The sequence below is a fragment of the Sciurus vulgaris genome (assembly GCF_902686455.1).
Source record: "Sciurus vulgaris genome assembly, chromosome: 12".
NCBI lineage: Eukaryota > Metazoa > Chordata > Mammalia > Rodentia > Sciuridae > Sciurus > Sciurus vulgaris.
Genome location: NC_136473.1, coordinates 86,015,205 through 86,035,072, shown reverse-complemented (window position 1 = coordinate 86,035,072; position 19,868 = coordinate 86,015,205).

Sequence of the window (19,868 nt, the reverse complement as noted above, 5' to 3'; positions counted from 1 at the left end):
CTACTAAAGTTTATCTGCCAGTGTCAGATTGGTTGTTCTTTGGTGCATGCTGGCTGCCTAATGCCCCCCCATGCTTGCAGTGCGTTGTCAGGTGTTTAGCTTTCTCCAATGCAGCTGCTTAAATCCACCCTAACAGTAGCTTTAAAAGAAATGGAATAAGTTCTTCCTTAAAGAGTTTGAAAAATTAATCAGTAAAGACATCTTGTTATGGACATTAATCTCATTACTCATTATTGATCTCTTCTGGTTTGAATCTTCTTATGGTTTAATTTTAGCAGAACCTCTGTGTCTAAAAATTTATAAATTTCTTCTACATTTTCCAATTTGTTAGCATGTGTTTTATCTTAATAATACCTAATGATCCTTCATATTTCTGTGGTACTGGTTATAATGTCTTCTTTTTCATTAAGAAATGAGTTATCCCTTTTTTGTCTTGGTTTGTCTTATTAAAGGTGTATTCATCTTTCTTACCATTTCTGATAAGCAAATTTTTGTTTCATTAGTCTTTTCTACTGCTTGTGTGTGAGAGACAACCTCTCTTATACATTTTTAAAGCTGAACCTTTGTAGCATTTGACCAAGAGTTTAATTAAAGAAAAACCAGAAACGTGGGAGGCTGAGGCAGGATGATCCCAAGTGTGAGGCCAGCCTTAGCAATTTAGTGAGACCCTATCTCAAAATAACAACAATAATAATGATAATAATAATAACAATAATAATAATAATACTAGGACTGTAGATGCAGCTCAGTTGTAAAGTGCTCCTGGATTCAATCTCCAGTCTGAAAAAGAAAAAATCAGCCATCATGTCATGATGTTTTTACACACTAAAATACTGAGATCCTAACATAATAATTAATCTTAGCAGTTGATAATAAAATAGAATTATCACATATTAACCACCTTATTTTTACATCATTTTCCATTTTAAATTTATTTAAATCTATCTGGTATTCACAAAGAATTTGTTCAGAAAGAGGTTTCAGGAAGAATTTCTGAAACATTAAAAAGTGTTCTACTTGAAAATCCCAAAGTCTTGATAAAAGACTCATATTACTTAATATTTCATGTTCATTTCTTTCTTTCAGATGCATGTTTAATATCAGAAGAAATCTTGGAAAGACACAACATATTTGAGTTTATGGATAAGAAGATTAAGTTGTTTAATTCCCTTAAAGAGACAGTCCCTAAGTTATGGTGGTTTAACTTATAATTTTTCTTTTCAACTGTAGTATGAAAGTGATACGTATTGTGAAGAAACTGTATTTTAATTTTTTTCTAAGGCTAGAAATACATGGTATACTACTTTTATGGTATTGGTTAAAAATAGTTAACAGCATCCAATTGGCCTTGTGATCAACAAAGTAAGCAATCAATATGTACAGAGTTCTGTTTTGCTAAGCTATGATATATGACAGGTTGGGGATATTAAAGGCATGTTCAACTTAAAACAATTTCAATTTATCATGAGTTAATAGGATGTAACCCCACTGTAAGTTGAGGAGTATCAGCACTTATCTATATTGTAAAATTTTCAATCGTTAATATAATCAGTTTTGAACCTTAAGAATAAGTTATTTAAAGATAATAATGTCTAAAAAGCAAGGTGATGATGTGTAGAAATATAGACCTCATCGGTAATGATGTCAAGGTCAAATGATGCTTGTTGAATGAATTTTTTGTTATAGAAAATTTTTTTTCTAGTTTAAAAATTTCAGTAACAAGATTTTGAACTGTAATTTTTATGTCTTTACATTTCAGATAGCACTATTAATTTAAAATCACTTTTGAATAGAAACATCTTTGATTTTTAAAAGGTATAATGTTTAGAATGAAAATAAAAATAAAAATATACGAAAATTTAAGGTGATGAAATGTTACCTCTTATTGCATAAAATCATATGGCTTATATTAAATGCTTTCTTCTTGTTTGAGATCCTGATTCAGATAAATTGATTGAGTTGAGGCAGATTTCTCAATTTCAAGGAAATTGGTTACAATAAGCAAGTAATCTTTGTGTTTAATGTTAACACTTGTGAATATATTTAACTCAGTCTCAATGGGCCACTATAACAAATAAATGTAATTTATTCAGTGTGGCTTATTTTAAAAAGACATATCTTTTCATACAGTTAATAGGACTGAGATGTCCAAGATCAAGGCACCAGTTAACTTGGTGTCCCAGGAGGGCTTATTCTCTGCTTTGCAAATGGTACCTTCTCACTGCATTCTAACTAGGTGGAAGGGTCAAAGAAGTACTCTAGCATTTCCTTTTAAGGGCACTGTTCCCATTCTTGAGGTTGCAACCCCATGACCTATTCACCTAAAAAGACTTCACCTTCTAATATGCTCCCTGTGATCACTAGGAATGAAGGGAGAAATAGAGTACAAAATAATAATAGTAGGGTGCTTCAGTACTCCCTCTTTAATACAATGGATAGGTCTTCCAAACAATGAATAAATAGGGAAACATTGGACTTGAGCTATATGTTACACCAAATAGACCTAAGAGACATATATAGAATATTCCACACAATAGCAGAATTGTACACATTATTCTGAAATATATACACAACATCTGCAGGCTAAGTCATATGTTTTGTCACAAAAAGATTCAAACTTTTAAGAATACTGAAATGATATCAAGTATCTTTGCCAAAGAACACATGAAACTCTAAATCAATAATGGAATGTTGGTATATTCACAAATACATAGAATTTGAATGACATCTTCCTGACCTTCCAATAGGTCATTGACAAAATTCAAACTGAAATAAATGATACTTACAAATAAACATCAAAACACAGCATACTAAAAAGTATAAAGTGCAGAAAAGGAGTTCTGTAAAGGAAGGTAATATATAACTATAAATGCCCTCATGAATTAGATCTCATATAAATAACAAAGCTTCCAACTTTATACCTCAGAGAACTAGAAAATGAAGAAGTAACTAAAGATATTATGAGGGAGGAAATAAAAAATATTCAAAATAGAAAGAATATCAACTAAGAAAACAATATTAAGCATCAACAAAGATAAGAGTCGATATTTGAAACAATAAACAAAATTGATAAAAGTTTAGCTTGACAAATATGAAAGTAAATAAATTCAAAATGAAGAGGAAACATTTCAGCTAATGACAAAAAATAAAATGTACTATGAATCTAGTGTGCACAATTATACCAACAACTTTATTATCTGAATAAACGGAAAAAAGCAACATCATTTACAAAAATAATCTTTAAAAAATTTGACACAGAAGGAGTTGCTTCAAGATAATAAAGGGCATATACAAGTTGCATAATCCTAACACAAATATCCAAAATCTGAAATGCTAAAACTTCCTAAACTTTCTAGATAATAATGCCAAAAGTGGAAAAATTCCAAACCATGATATTTTGTCCAATGCACAAAATCATTTTAGGTATGCATACAATTATCTTTGGAATATATTTATGTAGTGAATATGTAAAACAAGTAAATTTTGTGTTTAGGTTCAGGTCCTACCCCAATGTATCATTCTGTATATATAAATACTTCAAAATAAAAAAAAAATGTGGTCCTAAGCATTTGGAATTAGGGATATTCAACTTGCACTAGCAGTCTACAATTGATATCATACTAATTGTAAGAAGGTAAATGCACCTTAAAGCACAGCTGGAGAGGCTGATGAGTGTTGCTCCATTGTACAAAGAAAGGGGTGGTGCTAGAGGTCAAAGTCAGTAGCCACCATCCTTTGGAGGGTTTTCTGAGCCTGTCCATTGAAACCATGCTGCTCTCCAAAAACTCTTGGTTTGTGATGGGAGGGGAAGCTTTCAGATCTCTGAAATGTCTTCAGGACATTTCATCCACTGTTGGTTAGTTCTATTCATATTAAACTCAATACAACAGTCACCCTATCACACACTTGGTTTCCTTGACTGGAAATTCTCCTTCATTTCCTGCCACACAGTAATGCTGAGAAGTTTTCAACTATGTAGGCCCTTTTCTTCTCTTAATTATAAATTCTATCTTTGAATTATGTATGCGCTCCCATTTCTTGTAAGCAAATAAAGGTAGCCTTAATACTTTGCGGCTTAGAAATGCCTTGCAAGATATCCCAGTCTAACTCTTCTAAATTCTGCATTGCACAAAGACTTAGGACATGGACACAATGCTTCCAAGTCTCTTCCAACTTTATAACAGGGATAGTCTTTTATAATTAAATTGTTTTTCAAAATGATATGGATATGTAAATTTCCAATTCAACATGACCCAAAAGTATAATATGTTTCCTGAAGAAAACAATGCATAAGGTGCATTAATGCAAGACTGATTTCCAAACCAAGAACCTGCAACTCGTCTTGGCCAGACCACATCTGATTAAGAAATTCCATTCAGGTCAAAGTGACATAAAAGGTACTGCCCATTGGAACACATGTTAGGTGATTCAGTCTCTGAAATACATATCACATTTGTTAGTACTCATTAATCAATTTTTCCCCATCCTTCATCCTTCCTAATTTGCTCAGGTTGTGGTTAGTGCCATTCCATTTTCAGCTTCTATGATATCAACTTTTAAAATTCATATTCAAATGAGATCATGTAAACTATCTTTCTATGCATGCCATACTCGGCTTCACCTAATGATCACCAATTCGCTTCTTCTAGTCACTACTGAGAGCATTTCATTCTTTTTTATGTTTAGATTACATTTAGTTGGGTTTTCACTACACAGAAACAATAAATGATGAAATAATATGTTCAACTCTGTTTAAATATACAATGTACGTAAGTATTAAGCACTATTTGGTGCCCTATTATTATGTATAACCACTATGTTTTTCTGGGGCAGCTAAAAAGTTAAACTTAAAAAATAAAATATGAAAGTGTAAAACAAAAGAGAATTAAGTAATCCTCCAAGAATTATGGACACCATTAAAGTAACATCTCTTTTAAAATTTCAGGATTTCTGAAGGTTAAAAGAAAGAAAAAGGCATAAAAAGGTAATTAATTAAATAATGGCTAAAATGGAAAGATTACGTAATACAGGAGGCTCAAACACCCCAAATAAATCTGATGGAAAATGTCCTTACAGTGGCATATTGGTGTCAAAATATTAAATGATGAAAAGAAAGAATTCTAAAAGTAGTAACAGAAAAGTATCAAGTTACATATATGGGAGGAGATTTCTCAGCCAGCACTTTACAGGTCAGGGGGGAATAGGAAGATATATTCAAAGTGGAAAAAATGCCAAGCAAGAATACTGTACCCCACAAGGCTATCCTACATAAATGAAGAAGAAAAGGACTTTCCTAATTAAGCAAAGCCTGAGGGAATTCAGTAGCACCATACTGTCTTGCAAAGGATCTCTTAAGGAAGTTCTATAACGGAAGTGAAAAAACACTAACTGCCCTCATACAAACATGAAAAATATGAAACCCACTAGAAGAACAAATACATGATATGGAGATGAATCAAATTTTTCAATACACAAAATCACAAAATAACAGGTAGACAAGAGAGAAAGAAAATAACATAGGAACAACCAGAAGAAAATTAAATGTCAAGAATAAGTCTTTGCTTACACATAATAAATATAAACATTAAATTCTTCTCTTGAAAGATATGGAGAGAATGAATGGAAGAAAAAGCAAGACCCAATGACATATTGCCTACAAGAAATTCACTGTATCAGTAAATACACACTCAAAGCAAAAGAATGGGGGGAAAATAACCCAAGCAAAGAGAAACTAAAAGGAGTGGGAGTAACTATACTTATATCTGAGAGAAGGAACATGAAGACAAAAACTGTAAAAAGATCCAAAGAAGATTGCTATATAATGATTAAGGAATCAATTCAACAAGAAGATATAACAATTGCAAATGCACATGCTCCTAAGGTTAGAAAACACAACTTGATAATACAAATACAATCAGACCACAAAAGAGAAACAGGAACAAAATAGTAACAGCAGAAGACTTCAACCCATCATTTTCTTCAATGGGCAAATAATCCAGACAAAAACAATAAGAAATAAAAGTTAAACTAAATTGTAGATTGAATGGATCTAAAGGACTTTTACAGAGCACTGCATCCAGTAGCTGAAGAACATGTATTGTTCTCAGCCGCACATGGAACATTCTCAATGACGCTGCATCTCATGCATCAGGTGACCTGTTGTCTTGTGCGCATGCGCACGCATGCCTGGAACCCGGACCAGTTCTGCTTCAGCTGAGCAATTCCAGCTCACACTGAAGGATTCAGCACATTTCTACTGAACAAGTCGCCCTGCCCTCCCTGTGCTTACCGTGACCACGTCTGCAGGCCCCGGAGGCCCAGAGCTCCACAGAGAGGACCGCAATGGGCCCCCAGCCCTGCCCCTTGACGAGACCCTGGCCTCGCTTCTACTTTGAGGGCACCCTGTCGCCCCGCCCTCGCTGGACACTGGCTTGGAAGCCCACGCACTCAGAGGGTCGGCATGCTGCAGTGGAATGTTGGATGGGCCCACGACCAACTGCCCAGCACCTGGCAGCACTGAACAGGCTGAAGAAAATTTCAAACTACCTTCGGCCTGGACGCGGGCAGCCCTTGTCCAAAGTTCGCAGCTCAGATGCTGGGCCCGGTGTCAGGCGTCCATTGTCTGCCCTAAATCCCTGCTGACCATTCTGTTGGCGATGCAATGGTGTACCCCTCATCTCCATGCCTTTGGGACCCTTTGGGAACTCGTTGCTGGGGCCCATGGCCATGATGGAAAGCTGGCTGGAGATATTAGAATCCCCACACTGAGCTCCAGGTAGGAAAGGCACTCAGGGAAGTGTGGTGGGTTGGGGTCAACCTGGAGGCCAAACCTGGGGGACTATGAAGGGTGCTGTTTGGCTAGCTGGCCCCACAGCCAGTGCTAGATCCTGCTGGTCCCCCACTGAACGTGGCCAGAGCTGGTACAGAGGTGAAGGGCACATGGAGAAGCAGGGCCACCTCTCCAGTGCAACCAGCACAGGGCAGACCCTCTCAACCCTCAGCCAAGTCACCCATGGGAGTCAGAGGTGGGCTGAGTCTGCAGTAGCTGGAACAGTACCCATACACAGAATCTGGTTAAAGTTTGGTTACTTGGTCATGTTATCTGTCCAGTGTTTGACACTGTACCTGGTCTGAAGTATATGCCTAATGCCTGTGCTTATTGTAACTCGACATGCTATCTAATTATTGTCTCTGTTTACTGTACCTGGACATGATAACTGTCTTATGTGTAATGTGTGCTCATTTTACAGGTGTGAATTCAGAAGAAAAGAGTTCCAAGTTCCCACAAACTTCCACCAAGCTGTCTAAGAAAATCCTATGAAGGCAGGCACTGCATTGCATGAAAAGAATCTGTGAGGAGAACCCATAAGAGGGTGATGATGAAAAGCTCTGAGAGTGAAAGTCAAGCTGCAGTGGAGACCCCCAGAAGGTAGGATGCCAGGAATCAGAATGTCTGCTGAGAAAAAGTCCATGTAATGTGTCTCATTGTCACAGATCCTAGTATGTAGGCACTATCTCTGTTGACTCTTCCTGGTCATGGTATCTGGCTTGATACCTCAGTATACTGTACCTGGACAAGTATCTGCATAAACACTCTAGTTAGAGTATCTAGTGAGAATATATAGGTAGAATTTTGTTTATTGTGTTTGGTCACAGAATCTGACTAATGTCTCAGGTTATTGTCCTTGTCAGAGTGATTAATTATTATCTGTTTACTGTATGTGGCCACAGTATCTGGTTTTGTAATTATTCACAGTATTTGACTAAAGTCTCTGGCTAATCTTCCTTGTCATCACATCTGGGTACTGTCTGTGTTTACTAGATCTGGTCAAGGTCCCTTGCTAATATTGCTGATTATTACAACTGGTCAGAATATCTAGCTAATGTTTCTGGTTATTGTATCTGGTCATGGTATGTAGCTAAGGTCTGTGGTTAATGTACTGGGATATGGTATCTGACTCATGACTGTAAAGATCAGGCATCAGGATGCTATTTCTATTTGATGCACCATGGGATCTAGCTAATGTCTCTGGCTACTGTACCTCCTGACTGTATCTATGTATTTTCTCTTTACTGTACCTGGTCAAATAACAGGCTTAATTTTCTGGTTATTGTACCGTGTCATAGTAGTTGTTAATGTCTCTGATTCCTCTATTTGGTCACAATATCAGGTAATGTTTTAACTATGTTTGGTCTTGGTATCTGATCAATGTTCTGAATACTGTTTGTGTCATGGTATCTGGGTATTGTCTTGGCATACTCTACCTAGTCTTGGTATCTGGTTAATATCTCTGTTTACTAGTCACAGTATCTGGCTAATTTCTGTGGTTCGCGTTCCTGGTCACAGTGAGTGCATAATTTCTCTGGTTTATGTCCTTGATCACCAAATCTGGCTAAATTGAGTCTCTGGTTATTGTACCTTTTCAATGAGGTTGCTAATGGTCTGGTTATCTGACTAATACCTTTGGTTACCATACATGGTCCCGGAGTCTGCATAATGTCTGGCTTGGCTACCTTCTCATGATTTCTGTCTGTTGTCTCTGGTTCCTGCACCCAGTTTCAGTAGCAGGCTATGGACTGTAGTGGCTGTACCTGGATATGATATCAAGCAATTGTCTGTGAATGCTGTAGCTGTTCATGGTATCTGACTCATGTTTGTAATTGCTATTCTTGGTCACAGAATTTGGATACTACCACTGGTTACTGATTTTGTTAATGGTGTCTAGCTAAGGTCTTCAAATATTGTACCTATTCATGGTATTTGATATTTTCTCAGTATACTGTACCTGGTAAGGTACTTGGGTAATGTCTTTGGTTACTGTACTTGGTCAGAGTATTTGCATAATGATTCTGTTAATTGTATCAGTATCCTTCTAATGATCAGTATCTTTCTAATGTCTCTGATTACCATACCTGGTCACAGTAATTACCTGATTTCTCTGGTTACCGTACCTGATCATGGTATCTGGCTAATGCCTCATCTTACCATAACACGTCACAGTATCACAGTCTCTGCTTAGTATTCCTGGTTAAGTATCTGGCTAAGGTCTCTGTTTACTGTATATTGTCACAGTATTGGGTTATTGTATCTGTATAGTGACGTCGTCACTATACCAAAGTATTGTTTCTCTTTCCTTAATCTGGTCAAAGTACCTGGCTAATGTCTCTAGTCAGACATTATCTAACTATTATTCTGGTTACAGTATGTACTCACAATACATGGATAATGTCCATCTTGTGGATAAGGTCATGGTGTCTCTCTAATATCTATGATTACTCTACCTGATTGTAGAATGTGGATTTTGTCTCAGCTCACTCTACATGGCCATGGTATCTAATTATTTTTTGTGATTACTGTTTCTGCTCATGGTACATACTTGTTATTTGAGGGCACGGTATCTGACTGATATTTCTAGTACCTGGTACATATCTGGTTTGATGGTTAATCTGCATTGACACCATCTGGGATTAAGAGATGCCTAAGATTCAACGGTTTCTGTACGTCTCAGTCAGGTTGTTTCTAGGAATGATTGGCCTGTGGGACAGCAAACTGAGGTAAAGAAACACACTGAGTGAAGGCAGCAAAGTCTAATAGGTTGGGGATTTGGATGGAGCAAAAGTTGGAAGAACAAGGAAGGAACAGTAGAAGCAAGCTCAATTCTTCTTGAGAGGGTTCTTGTCTACTCTGTGATCACATGAGGACATCAGAATCTAGCTCCTTCATTTTTCCAAAGCAGACTGACCAGCAACTTTATGGGGAGTTCTCAGGCCTTGATATAGGACAGAGGTGACATCATTGATTTCTATTGTTCTGAGATTCCTGTTTCATGGAATGAGCAGCTCCCCTCTCTCAGCTCTCCAGCCTGCAAATTGTCACTGTGGAACTATCTAGATTCTAGATGTCTAAGCTAATCTAATTAATCACCTTTATATACATACATATGTCCTATTCCTTGTATTCCTCCAGAGAAGTTTGATTGATACATCTGGCTAGTCTGTTTGGTTACTGATCATGGTATCTGGTTATTGTCTCTTTGTAATATACCTGGTCACAGTATATCTGTAATGTCTGTGTTTAGTGCACTTGGTCACAGTATCTGGATAATATCTTTGGTTAGTGTATGAGATCACAGTATCTGGGTATTGTCTGTGTTTTCTGTATGTGAACACAGTAACTGTGTATGTTTCTGAGAATTCTACAAGGTCACAGTAGAGGATTACATCTCAGCTTACTGTACCATGTCACAATATCAGTAATGTTTTTATTTATTATCAAAGATTATTTGCCCTTATTGGTTTGGGCCTCTGGCAAGATAGAACAAGATGGCAGAAGGCATGTACTGTAACAATGTTGTTTACCTCATTGTGGCCAGGAAGCAGAGATTAGGAGGTAGGAAAGAAGGGAGCCTAGGATAAATGACAAAAGGTACCCATAAGAACATTCCCCCAATGATCTATATCCTCCAACCATGAGCACCTTGTGAAGTACCTACCCATCTAAATAGCCGATTGAGTGATAGATCCATTATCAGTCTCATAATCTACTTATGAGGTCAGACCCCTCTGACCTGGGATGGCATTGTGGGAAAGTACTCATGTGATGCCCCATGAGGGGCTTGAGGAAGCTAGGTACTTGAGGAGGCTAGGCAGGCCATTTTGGTTTCAATGGGTCTGTGTTCCCTGGCAGTGTAGATGGATACATACTTGGTCAGAATAGGCAACTAGTATGCCATACCTCAGTGGAGATGATATGTCATGTGGACACAAGGGGTGGAACCTAACTGGGTTGTGGCCCAAACAGGACCTGAGATCCAGAGAAGCCCAGCCTCTGGTAGCACAGGCTGTACCTGGGGCTGTAGTGTGGCACAGTAGAGTGAGCTAGAAAGGGTGGAGAGAGCAATAATTAGCTAGTTGGGGCAGAAGCACTGGATCACAGCCCCATCTTCTCTCTCTGTATCTCTATAGTCCCTTGAGCTCCCTTGGCTTGCCTGATTTGGCCAAGATGTCTCTACCCTTTGAGTGTGGACATAGAAGTCACCAGTCATGGCTTGAGAGATCTCAAACACCCCCACAAGTTTACAGGATATGACCTACTGCTTGCTGACCCCATCAGATGGCCAGGCTCTGTTCCTGGAACTTATTTGCTAGCTCCCACCCTTAGTAGGTGGAATATGTTCCCACCTGTCGTGCCCCAGAATGTTGGGTGCAGGGTGGGATCCCTGCATCTAACAGCCCCAGTGCTGGCTCTCCATTCTGCACATGGAAAGGACCCCATCTCTAAATTCTTTCTCCTGGGGCAGTGGGTTCAATGGTTCATGACCTCCCTATAGCAGGGTTCTGAGGCAGTTGAGCTATATGTGTGCCACAGGCTTAATAAGTGTCTGGCCCCTGCATCTCAGGCATCACATGACGTGTGGACATGTGCACATGTGCACGCATGCCTGGAACTTGGACCAGTTCTCTTTCCCCTGAGGAATTCCTGCTCAGACTGGAGGATTAAGCACCCTTCTACTCCATGAATTCACTCTGACATCCCTGTGCTTACCATGACCACCTCTGCCAGCTCCGGAGGCCCTGAGCTCCACACAGAGGACGGCACTGGACCCTGGGCCCTGCAACCAGTCCCAGCCCTGGCCTCACTACTCCTTGAGGGCACCCTGGTGGCCCCGCCTTTGCTAGAACCTGCCTTGCCTGGCCACACACTCAGAGGGTCTGTGAGCTCCAGTGCAAAGTTCTATGGGCTTGGACCAATGCTCACCACCCGAAGGCACTGAACAGGCTGAAGTGGAGCTTCAAGCTCCCTTTGGCCTGGACGTGGTGAGCCCTAATGTGAAGTTCACAAGGGAGAATCTCGGCACATTGTCAGGTGTCCATTGTCTGCCCTATGTCTCTGCTGACCATTCTGTTTGCGGTGCAGCCCGCATCTTCTGCCTTTGGTACGCCTTGGGGACTTGTTGCTGGAGCCCATGGCCATGATTTAGACCATGGTGACTGGAGATGTCAGAATCCCCACACTGAGCTCCAGGTAGGAAAGGTACCCACCAGTGAGGTGGGGTGGTAGCGGCCCTGGAGGCCAAGCTGGAGGACCAGGAAGGGTGCTGAGTGGCTAGCTGGCCCCATAGCCAGTGCCAGGTCCTGCTGGTCCTCTACCGATTGCAGCCAGAACTGGTGCAGAGGTGAAGGGCACATGCAGAGGCAGGGCCACCTCTCCAGTGCAACCCAGCACAGGGCAGACCCTCTCAACCCAGGAATCCTCATTCAAGTCACCCGTGGGAGCCACAGGTGGGCTGGGTCTGCAGTAGCTAGAAGAATACCCATTCACAGAATCTGGTAAATGTCTCTGCTTACTTGGTCCATGTTATCTGTCCAGTGTTTGACACTGAATCTGGTCAGAAATATATGCCCAATGTCTGGTTACTCTAACTGGTCATGGATTTTCTCTGTTTACTCTACCTGAACACAGTAACTGTCTAATGTATAATGTGTGTTCTTTTTACAGGTATGAAATCAGAACAGAAGAGTTCCAGGGTCCCACAAACTTCCATCAAGATGTCTAAGAAAATCCTATGAAGACAGGCAGTACATAGCATGAAATGAATCTTTGAGGAGAATCTATAAGAGGGTGATGATGAGAAGCTGAGAGTGAACGTCAAGCCGCAGTGGAGACCCCCAGAAGGTAGGATGCCCGGTATCAGAATGTCTGCTAATGGAAGCTCCATGTAATGTCTCTTCGTGTAATAGATCCTATTATGTAGGCACTATCTCTGTTGACTCTTCCTGGACATGGTATCTGGCTTGACACCTCAGTTTACTGTACCTGGTCAAGTATCTGCAAAAAGACTCTGGTTACAGTATCTAGTAACAATATAGTGATAGAATTTTGTTTATTGTATCTGGTCACAGGATCTGACTAATGTCTCAGGTTATTGTACCTTGTCAGAGTGACTAATTGTTACCTCTGTTTACTGTATGTGGCCACAGTATCTGGTTTTATAATTGTTCACAGTATTTGACTAAAGTCTCTGGCTAATCTTCCTTGTCATCATAGCTGGGTACTATCTGTGTTTACTAGATCTGGTCAAGGTCCCTTGCTAATATTGCTGATTATTATAACTGGTCAGAATATCTAGCTAATGTTTCTGGTTATTGTATCTGGTCATGGTATGTAGCTAAGGTCTGTTTATATTGTACTGGGTCATGGCATCTGACTCATGACTGTAGGGTGAGGCATCAGGATGTTGTCTCTATTTGATGCACCTTGGGATCTGGCTTCTGTACCTCCTGACTGTATTACGTATTTTCTCAGTTTACTGTACCTGGTCACAATTTCAGGCTTAATTCTCTGGTTATTGTTCCTTGTCATAGTAGTTGTTAATGTCTCTGAGTCCTATATTTGGACACAGTATGTGGGTAATGGCTCTTTTAACTATGTCTGGGGTTGGTATCTGCTCAATGTCCTGACTAGTGTATTGTGTCATGGTATCTGGGTATTGTTTTGGTATACTCTACCTAGTCTTGGTATCTGGTTAATGTCTCTGGTTACTAGTCACAGTATCTGGCTAATGTCTGTGGTTCATGTACCTGGTCACAGTAAGTGGATAATTTCTCTGGTTTATGTCCTTGATCGCCAAATCTGGTTAAATACAGTCTCTGGTTATTGTACATTGTCAAGGAGGTTGCTAATGGCTTTGATTTCTGATCTTGTTGCTGTGTGTAGCTAATGTCTCTGATTACTGCACCCAGTCACTTATGTAGGTAATGACTCTGGTTACTATACCTAATGTCTTGGTCAGTTTTTTCCTAGCTGTGACTAAAAGGATCTGAGCTGAACAATTATAGAGGAGGATAAGTTTATGTGGGAGCTCATGGTTTCAGAAGTTTGAAAGGCCATAGAAGGTCAGCTGCATTCCTCAGGGCTTGAGATGAAGGAGGACATCATGGTGGGAGTGAGTGTTGGAGGGAAGCATCTCATATCTCAGAGTTGAGGAAGCAGAAAGAGAGAGTCTTCACTCTCCAGATACAAAATCTACACCCCAAAGTCATGCCCCAATTCCAATCCTTCCAGCCACACCTTATCCTGTTAGTTGGCACTCACTCAATCCCACCAGGTGGTAAGTCACTGGTTAGGCTGTCTCTCACAACCCAATCATGTCTCCTATGAAACTTATTGTATTGTCTCACATGTGAGCTTTGGGGCGACGCCTCATATCCAACCACAAAACCTAGTCATGGTATTTTACTGGTCACAGTGTCTGGAAAATGTCTCTGGCTACTGTACCCAGGTCATAGTATTTGAATATTTTCTCTGGTTACTGTTTCTGATCACAGTATCTGGCTAATGTCTCCCATTACTCTATCCAGTCATGGTATCTGGGTAATATCTCTAGTTAGTGTAACTTATCACACTATATCATTACTGTCTGATGACTATGTCTGATCACAGTAACGGATATTTTTATGTGTGCTATACTTATTGAAAGTGTCAGACCCATTTCTCTGCCTGATGTACTTGGTCCTGGTGTCTGACCAACATCTCTGTTGACAGTAGCTATGCACTGTATCTGGCTAATGTCTGTGTTTACTATGCCTGGTCAAAGGTTCTGTCTAATGTCTGTGTGAATGCCTCTGCTTATTGGAACAGGTTGAGGTACAAGGTATTGATTCTGCTGACTGTTCCTACCCTCAGAATGTGGAAAAGTTTCTGTTTATTGTACCTAGTCATCATTTCTGACTCGTCTCTAGTTAATGCATCTGGTCACCATACCTTTTGAATATTTCAGGTTAGTATACCTGGTCAGGATATCTGGCTAATTTATCTGTATCCTGGACTTTTTCATGATATCTGGCTAATGACACTGGTTACTTTCCGTGGATACAGTGTCTGGGTAATGAAAGTTTACTGCTTCTCTGTGTCTTCCTAGTCTCAGCTTCTGAACCTGGTCATGGTATCTTGCTAATATCTCTGGATAATATATCTGGTCATAGTGTCTTATTAATACTTTTGCTTACTGTAGCTCCACATGTACGTAGGTGGGTCACTATACCTTGCCATGGTATCTGGCCAGTAACCTCTTGTTATTGTAACAAGTTGAGTTATGAAGTATTGTCTCTGCTCACTGTTCCTGGCCACAGAATCTTCAATTATTTTACCTTGTTTTAGCATCAGATTATTGTGTCTGTTTAGTGTACCTGAAGCTGGTATTAGGGTGTTGTCTCTGTATGCCCTATCTACCTACAATATTAGGCTTATGCCTTTGGTTACTGTACTGTGTCATGTTACCTAGATATTATCTTTGGTTCCTTCACCTGGTCATGGTATCTGGATGATATATCTGGTTACAATACTTGGATGTGTTATCTGGCTAATGTCTCTGGGTACTGTACTTGTGTACAATATCTGGGTATTGTCTCTGTTTAGTGTAACTGGTTATGATGTCTGTATATTGTCTCTGGTGACTGTTCACGGTTATCGAATATATATAATGTCTCTAGTTCCTGTACCTGGTCATGGAATCTGGGTTTTGTTCTGTGTCCTGTACCTGAACAACATGTCTGGATATGTTTCTGTATACTGTACCTAGTCACTATCCATAGCTAATACTCTTGTTACTGTACCTAGTCATGGTATTTGCCTAATGTCTGTGCTTATTGTCCCTGGTCACAGTTTCTCGTTAATGCCTCTGCTTATTGTAACACACTGAGGTTATGAGGTAGGAGAGAGAAGGTATTGTCTTTGCTTGCTGTCCATACCCAGGGAATCTGGCTAAGATCTCTGTTTACTATAACTTGTCATGTTATTAGGGTATTGTCTCTTTTTTCTGTACCTGGTCATGGTATCTGACTAATATCTCTGCTTACTGTATCTGGTCCCAGGATCAGATTAATATCTCTGCTTACTGTGTACAGTCAAATATCTGGGTATTATTGTTGGTTACTATACCTTGTCACAGTGTCTGGAAAAGGTCTCTGCTTACTATACTGTATCTGAATATGGATTCTGTCTATTATAACTGGTCATAATACCTGAATCCGGAGTAATGTCTCTAGTTACTAAACCTGGTCCCAGGATCTGGATAATGTCTCCTGCTATTATTCCTGGTCACAGTACCTCACTTATTTGGCTACTTACTATAGTAATGCATGTGGTCCCTGTACCTGTTGTTGTGTGCTTTCCAATCCTGATCACTAAATCTGGGTATTATCTCTGGTTAAAGTTTCTGTATTAAGCAAATATCTCACTTAATTATATCCAGTCACTTTTCTGGGCATTTTCTACCTGGTTCTTGTGAGGTCAAGCAGGGAAACTTGATCAGGATAGTGGCTTCCAGGGAGTTCCCTTCTGGCCCTCTCGGTGTGCCTGCTTCTCTCTGCTCTGAGTCAGATGGCGTGCGTGCCATCGTGCAGGACCGTGGTCCGTGGAGCCAACGGATCTTGTAAGAGTCAGACTCAGGTGCGATTCACATGACCCGCACAGTCATCTGACTGGGTGCTTTCGAGATCCCATCTGGTGACTGTTCCAAAGGTGGCCCGGAGATGCTGGGTGGTGCAGAGCGCCTGCTGATGTAGTTCACTGGGGACCCCTCGGGAATTCTAGATATTCTTCCTAGCCTGTCTGAAGAGCTGTGTGTGTGTGTGTGTGTGTGTGTGTGTGTGTGTGACCCTAGGTGAAGTGGGTACAACGAGGGTGGGTGGCACCACGCTTGTTTGAGTCCGACCCAGGTACAGCATTGTGGGGAATAAGGAGAGTGTCCTGAGGGTGACAGGGAAGGGACGGAGCTAGGAGGCTCCCCTTGCCAGGGCCTCAGTTTTCCCAGTGACCGCAAGGACACAAGAACCTCCAAGCCCCTGTTCGATCTTGATCTGACACTCGTCGGGCTTAGCATGGGATCCTGGCCCCTCAGTGGGGTGGCCTGCCAAGGCTCCCTTGTCCCTTGTTTTCTCTAAGCACATTTGGAACCAGGGCCCCTGTCCTTGCTCTTCCCTCTGCCTGGAACACACTACTTGTGTTCTGCCCTGCCTACATGCCCTTCCTCTCTCGGTCCTGTAGCCCGGAAACCAGATGGCGGTTTCTCTGCACTCTGCCACGGCCCACCTTTGGACAGGAGCGTTTCCTGTGTTTTCACTCTGGGCGACTCCCGAGACGGGAGGACTGCCCGTGTCAGGGCACCGTGGACCTTCCTCCAGCTCCTCTGGCCATCAGGCCCTGCCTGCAAGCTGCTCTTCTTCCCTGCTGGGCTGAGGTCTGCAGGCAGTCGTTCCAGTGGCCATCCCTCTCCTTTCCATTACGTCGTCCTACAGCCGTTTCTCTCTGGTCCCCATAGGTACCCTTCAACATCCGGAAGGGGTCCCTTTCTCATGTGGATCTCAGTCACATTCTGTGCTCTGCTCCAGGCAGCCCCAGGCAGGCCGCTGGGGTACCTGATGTCACCGTGTTTTTCGTGTACACACGTGTGTCAGCTCACCTAGACTGATCCCGGGAGGCTTGGGCCTTACGAAGCTCGTTTCCTCAATGACGACCCACAAAACACAGGGCTGCTGCTTTGAACACTTCGGATGATGTGGCCTTTGCCCGACCTCCCTCTGTCTCCACGCAGCTGGGAATTCCCATGCAAAGACCGTCCACTCACCCCACAGCACTGCCCGAAGTCGGGGCAACGCTAGCTGTGACCAGGTGCCTGAGCTCCTGCCCCTCCGCTGTGGTGCTTACACAGTGTGTTCCTCCAGGGGTCCAGATGAAAGTTGAACCCCAGTGCAACAGTCTGGAGGGGTGGAGCCTCGTGGAAGCGGTCAGGCCACCAGGCCAGGAGCTCATGGGCAGAAGAGTGCCCTTAGCAAAGAGCACTTGTCTAGCCTATGCGGGGCCTTGGGTAGCTCCCCAGCACTACACACACACACACACACACACACACACACACACGCCCACATACACACCCACTCATTCTCATACACACAGTCCCACACACGCCAACTCATAACACACATTGTCACTAACACCCATTAACACACACTCACACTCACACACTCTCACGCTCACACAAACACAGTCACTCTGACACACACACACATAATCTGCCCCTCTCACAGAGGCACACACACTGCCCAGCTCTCATGCACACACACACACACACACACACACACACAGAGTGACTCACCCACACTCTCTCACACACAGATTCACACACACACAGAAACACACACACACACATACACACACACTCTGCCTCTCTCCCTCTCTCTCTCTCTCTCTCTCTCTCAGGCATGGGCGCACACACACACGCACAAACTGACATTTCGCACATACACTCTGGCTCATATATCAACCCGGGTAAGATGGGGGACAAGTGTCATGCCAGCTGTGCTTGAGACGCAGGCCCTGGCAGCACGAGTGCGAAGCAGTGTGGGTGTGTATAGAGTGAGGGCCCGTCTCCAGAGAACACCCTAGGTTGTGGGGATGGGGTCCAGGGCCTCGCGCTTGTGAGGCACATGTTGGGCTCCAGGTTCAAGGCGAAGCCGCTGGAGCCAGGAGCCCCCAGGGAGAGGAACAGTGTGGTCCCAGGCCGGCAGCCACAGGGCCTTTGGTTGCCGTGACCTCACAAGGGGCCATTGTGAGGGAGTCCCGCGGCGGGCTATTTAAGGCCGCGGCGGCACTGGGGCTTCGTCCATTGTGCAGGGAGCTGTTTTGGTGACCTGTCGGACTCCCAGGTAGTTAGAGCGTTTGGTGGTTTGGTGGTTTGGCGGTTGTGGTGTGCGGATTGTCTCTTTGATTTGTGGGTGTTGTTGTGTTGCTTTGTTGTTTTAGTTCTGCTTTGTTTGTTGGTTTTGTTTTTTGTGTTGTTTTGAGCTAGCTTGCTCGGGTGGCTTGGCCGCCGAGATGCTGAGTGAGAGTAGCGGTAGTGAGAGTAGTGTGGGCGTGAGCCTGCAGCGGGGCCTCTCGTCCAGCTCCTGGTCGGGGGACGCCCTGGCGGGGCAGTATCGGGTCCTGGGGGACATCGGGCAGGGCAGCTTTGGCACCGTCAGGCTGGCCCGCCACATCCTGACGGAGACAGAGGTGGCCGTGAAAGTGCTGGGCAAGGGCAAGGGCGAGCTGGGCCTGGCCTCCATGGCGACCGAGGTGGAGATCATGAAGGCCGTGGAGCACCCGAACGTGGTGCAGCTGTTCCAGGTGCTGGAAACGAGCGGCCACGTGTACATGGTGATGGAGTACGCCGGCGGGGGCCAGCTGCAGCAGCACGTCCCGGAGGGGGTGGGCCTGCAGGAGGAGGAGGCGCGGGGACTGTTCCTGCAGGTGGCCAGCGCCCTGCACTACTGCCACGAGAAGGGCATCGCCCACCGGGACGTGAAGGCCGAGAACATCCTGCTGGACGGCCGAGGCCACGCGAAGCTGTGCGACTTTGGGCTGGGCCGCCTGTTCACGCCGGGAGAGACGCTGGACACCACGTGCGGCACGCCGGCCTACTGGGCCCCGGAGCTGTTCCTGCAGGAGGAGTACGACGGCCCCGCGGTGGACGTGTGGAGCCTGGGCGTCGTCCTGTACTTCATGCTGACGGGGCGCCTGCCATTCGACGGGACCACGGTCGGGGCGCTGATGGAGCAGGTCCTGCAGGGCACCTACGACTCTCCGGGCCGCGCGTCCGCCGCCGCACAGAGCCTGGTGGCCCAAATGCTGAGCGGTGGAGGCCGCGGAGAGGCCCACGCTGGGCGAAGTCCTGCGGCACCCGTGGCTGAGCGCGGGCGGGCGGCCCTGCCCGAGCGGTGTCAGCGAGTGCGCCCCGCTCTACCCAGACCCCTTGACGGTGACGCTCATGCTGGATCTGGGGTACGGGCTCGCGGACACCTGGAGGTCCTTGATGGGCCGCAAGTTCGACGCA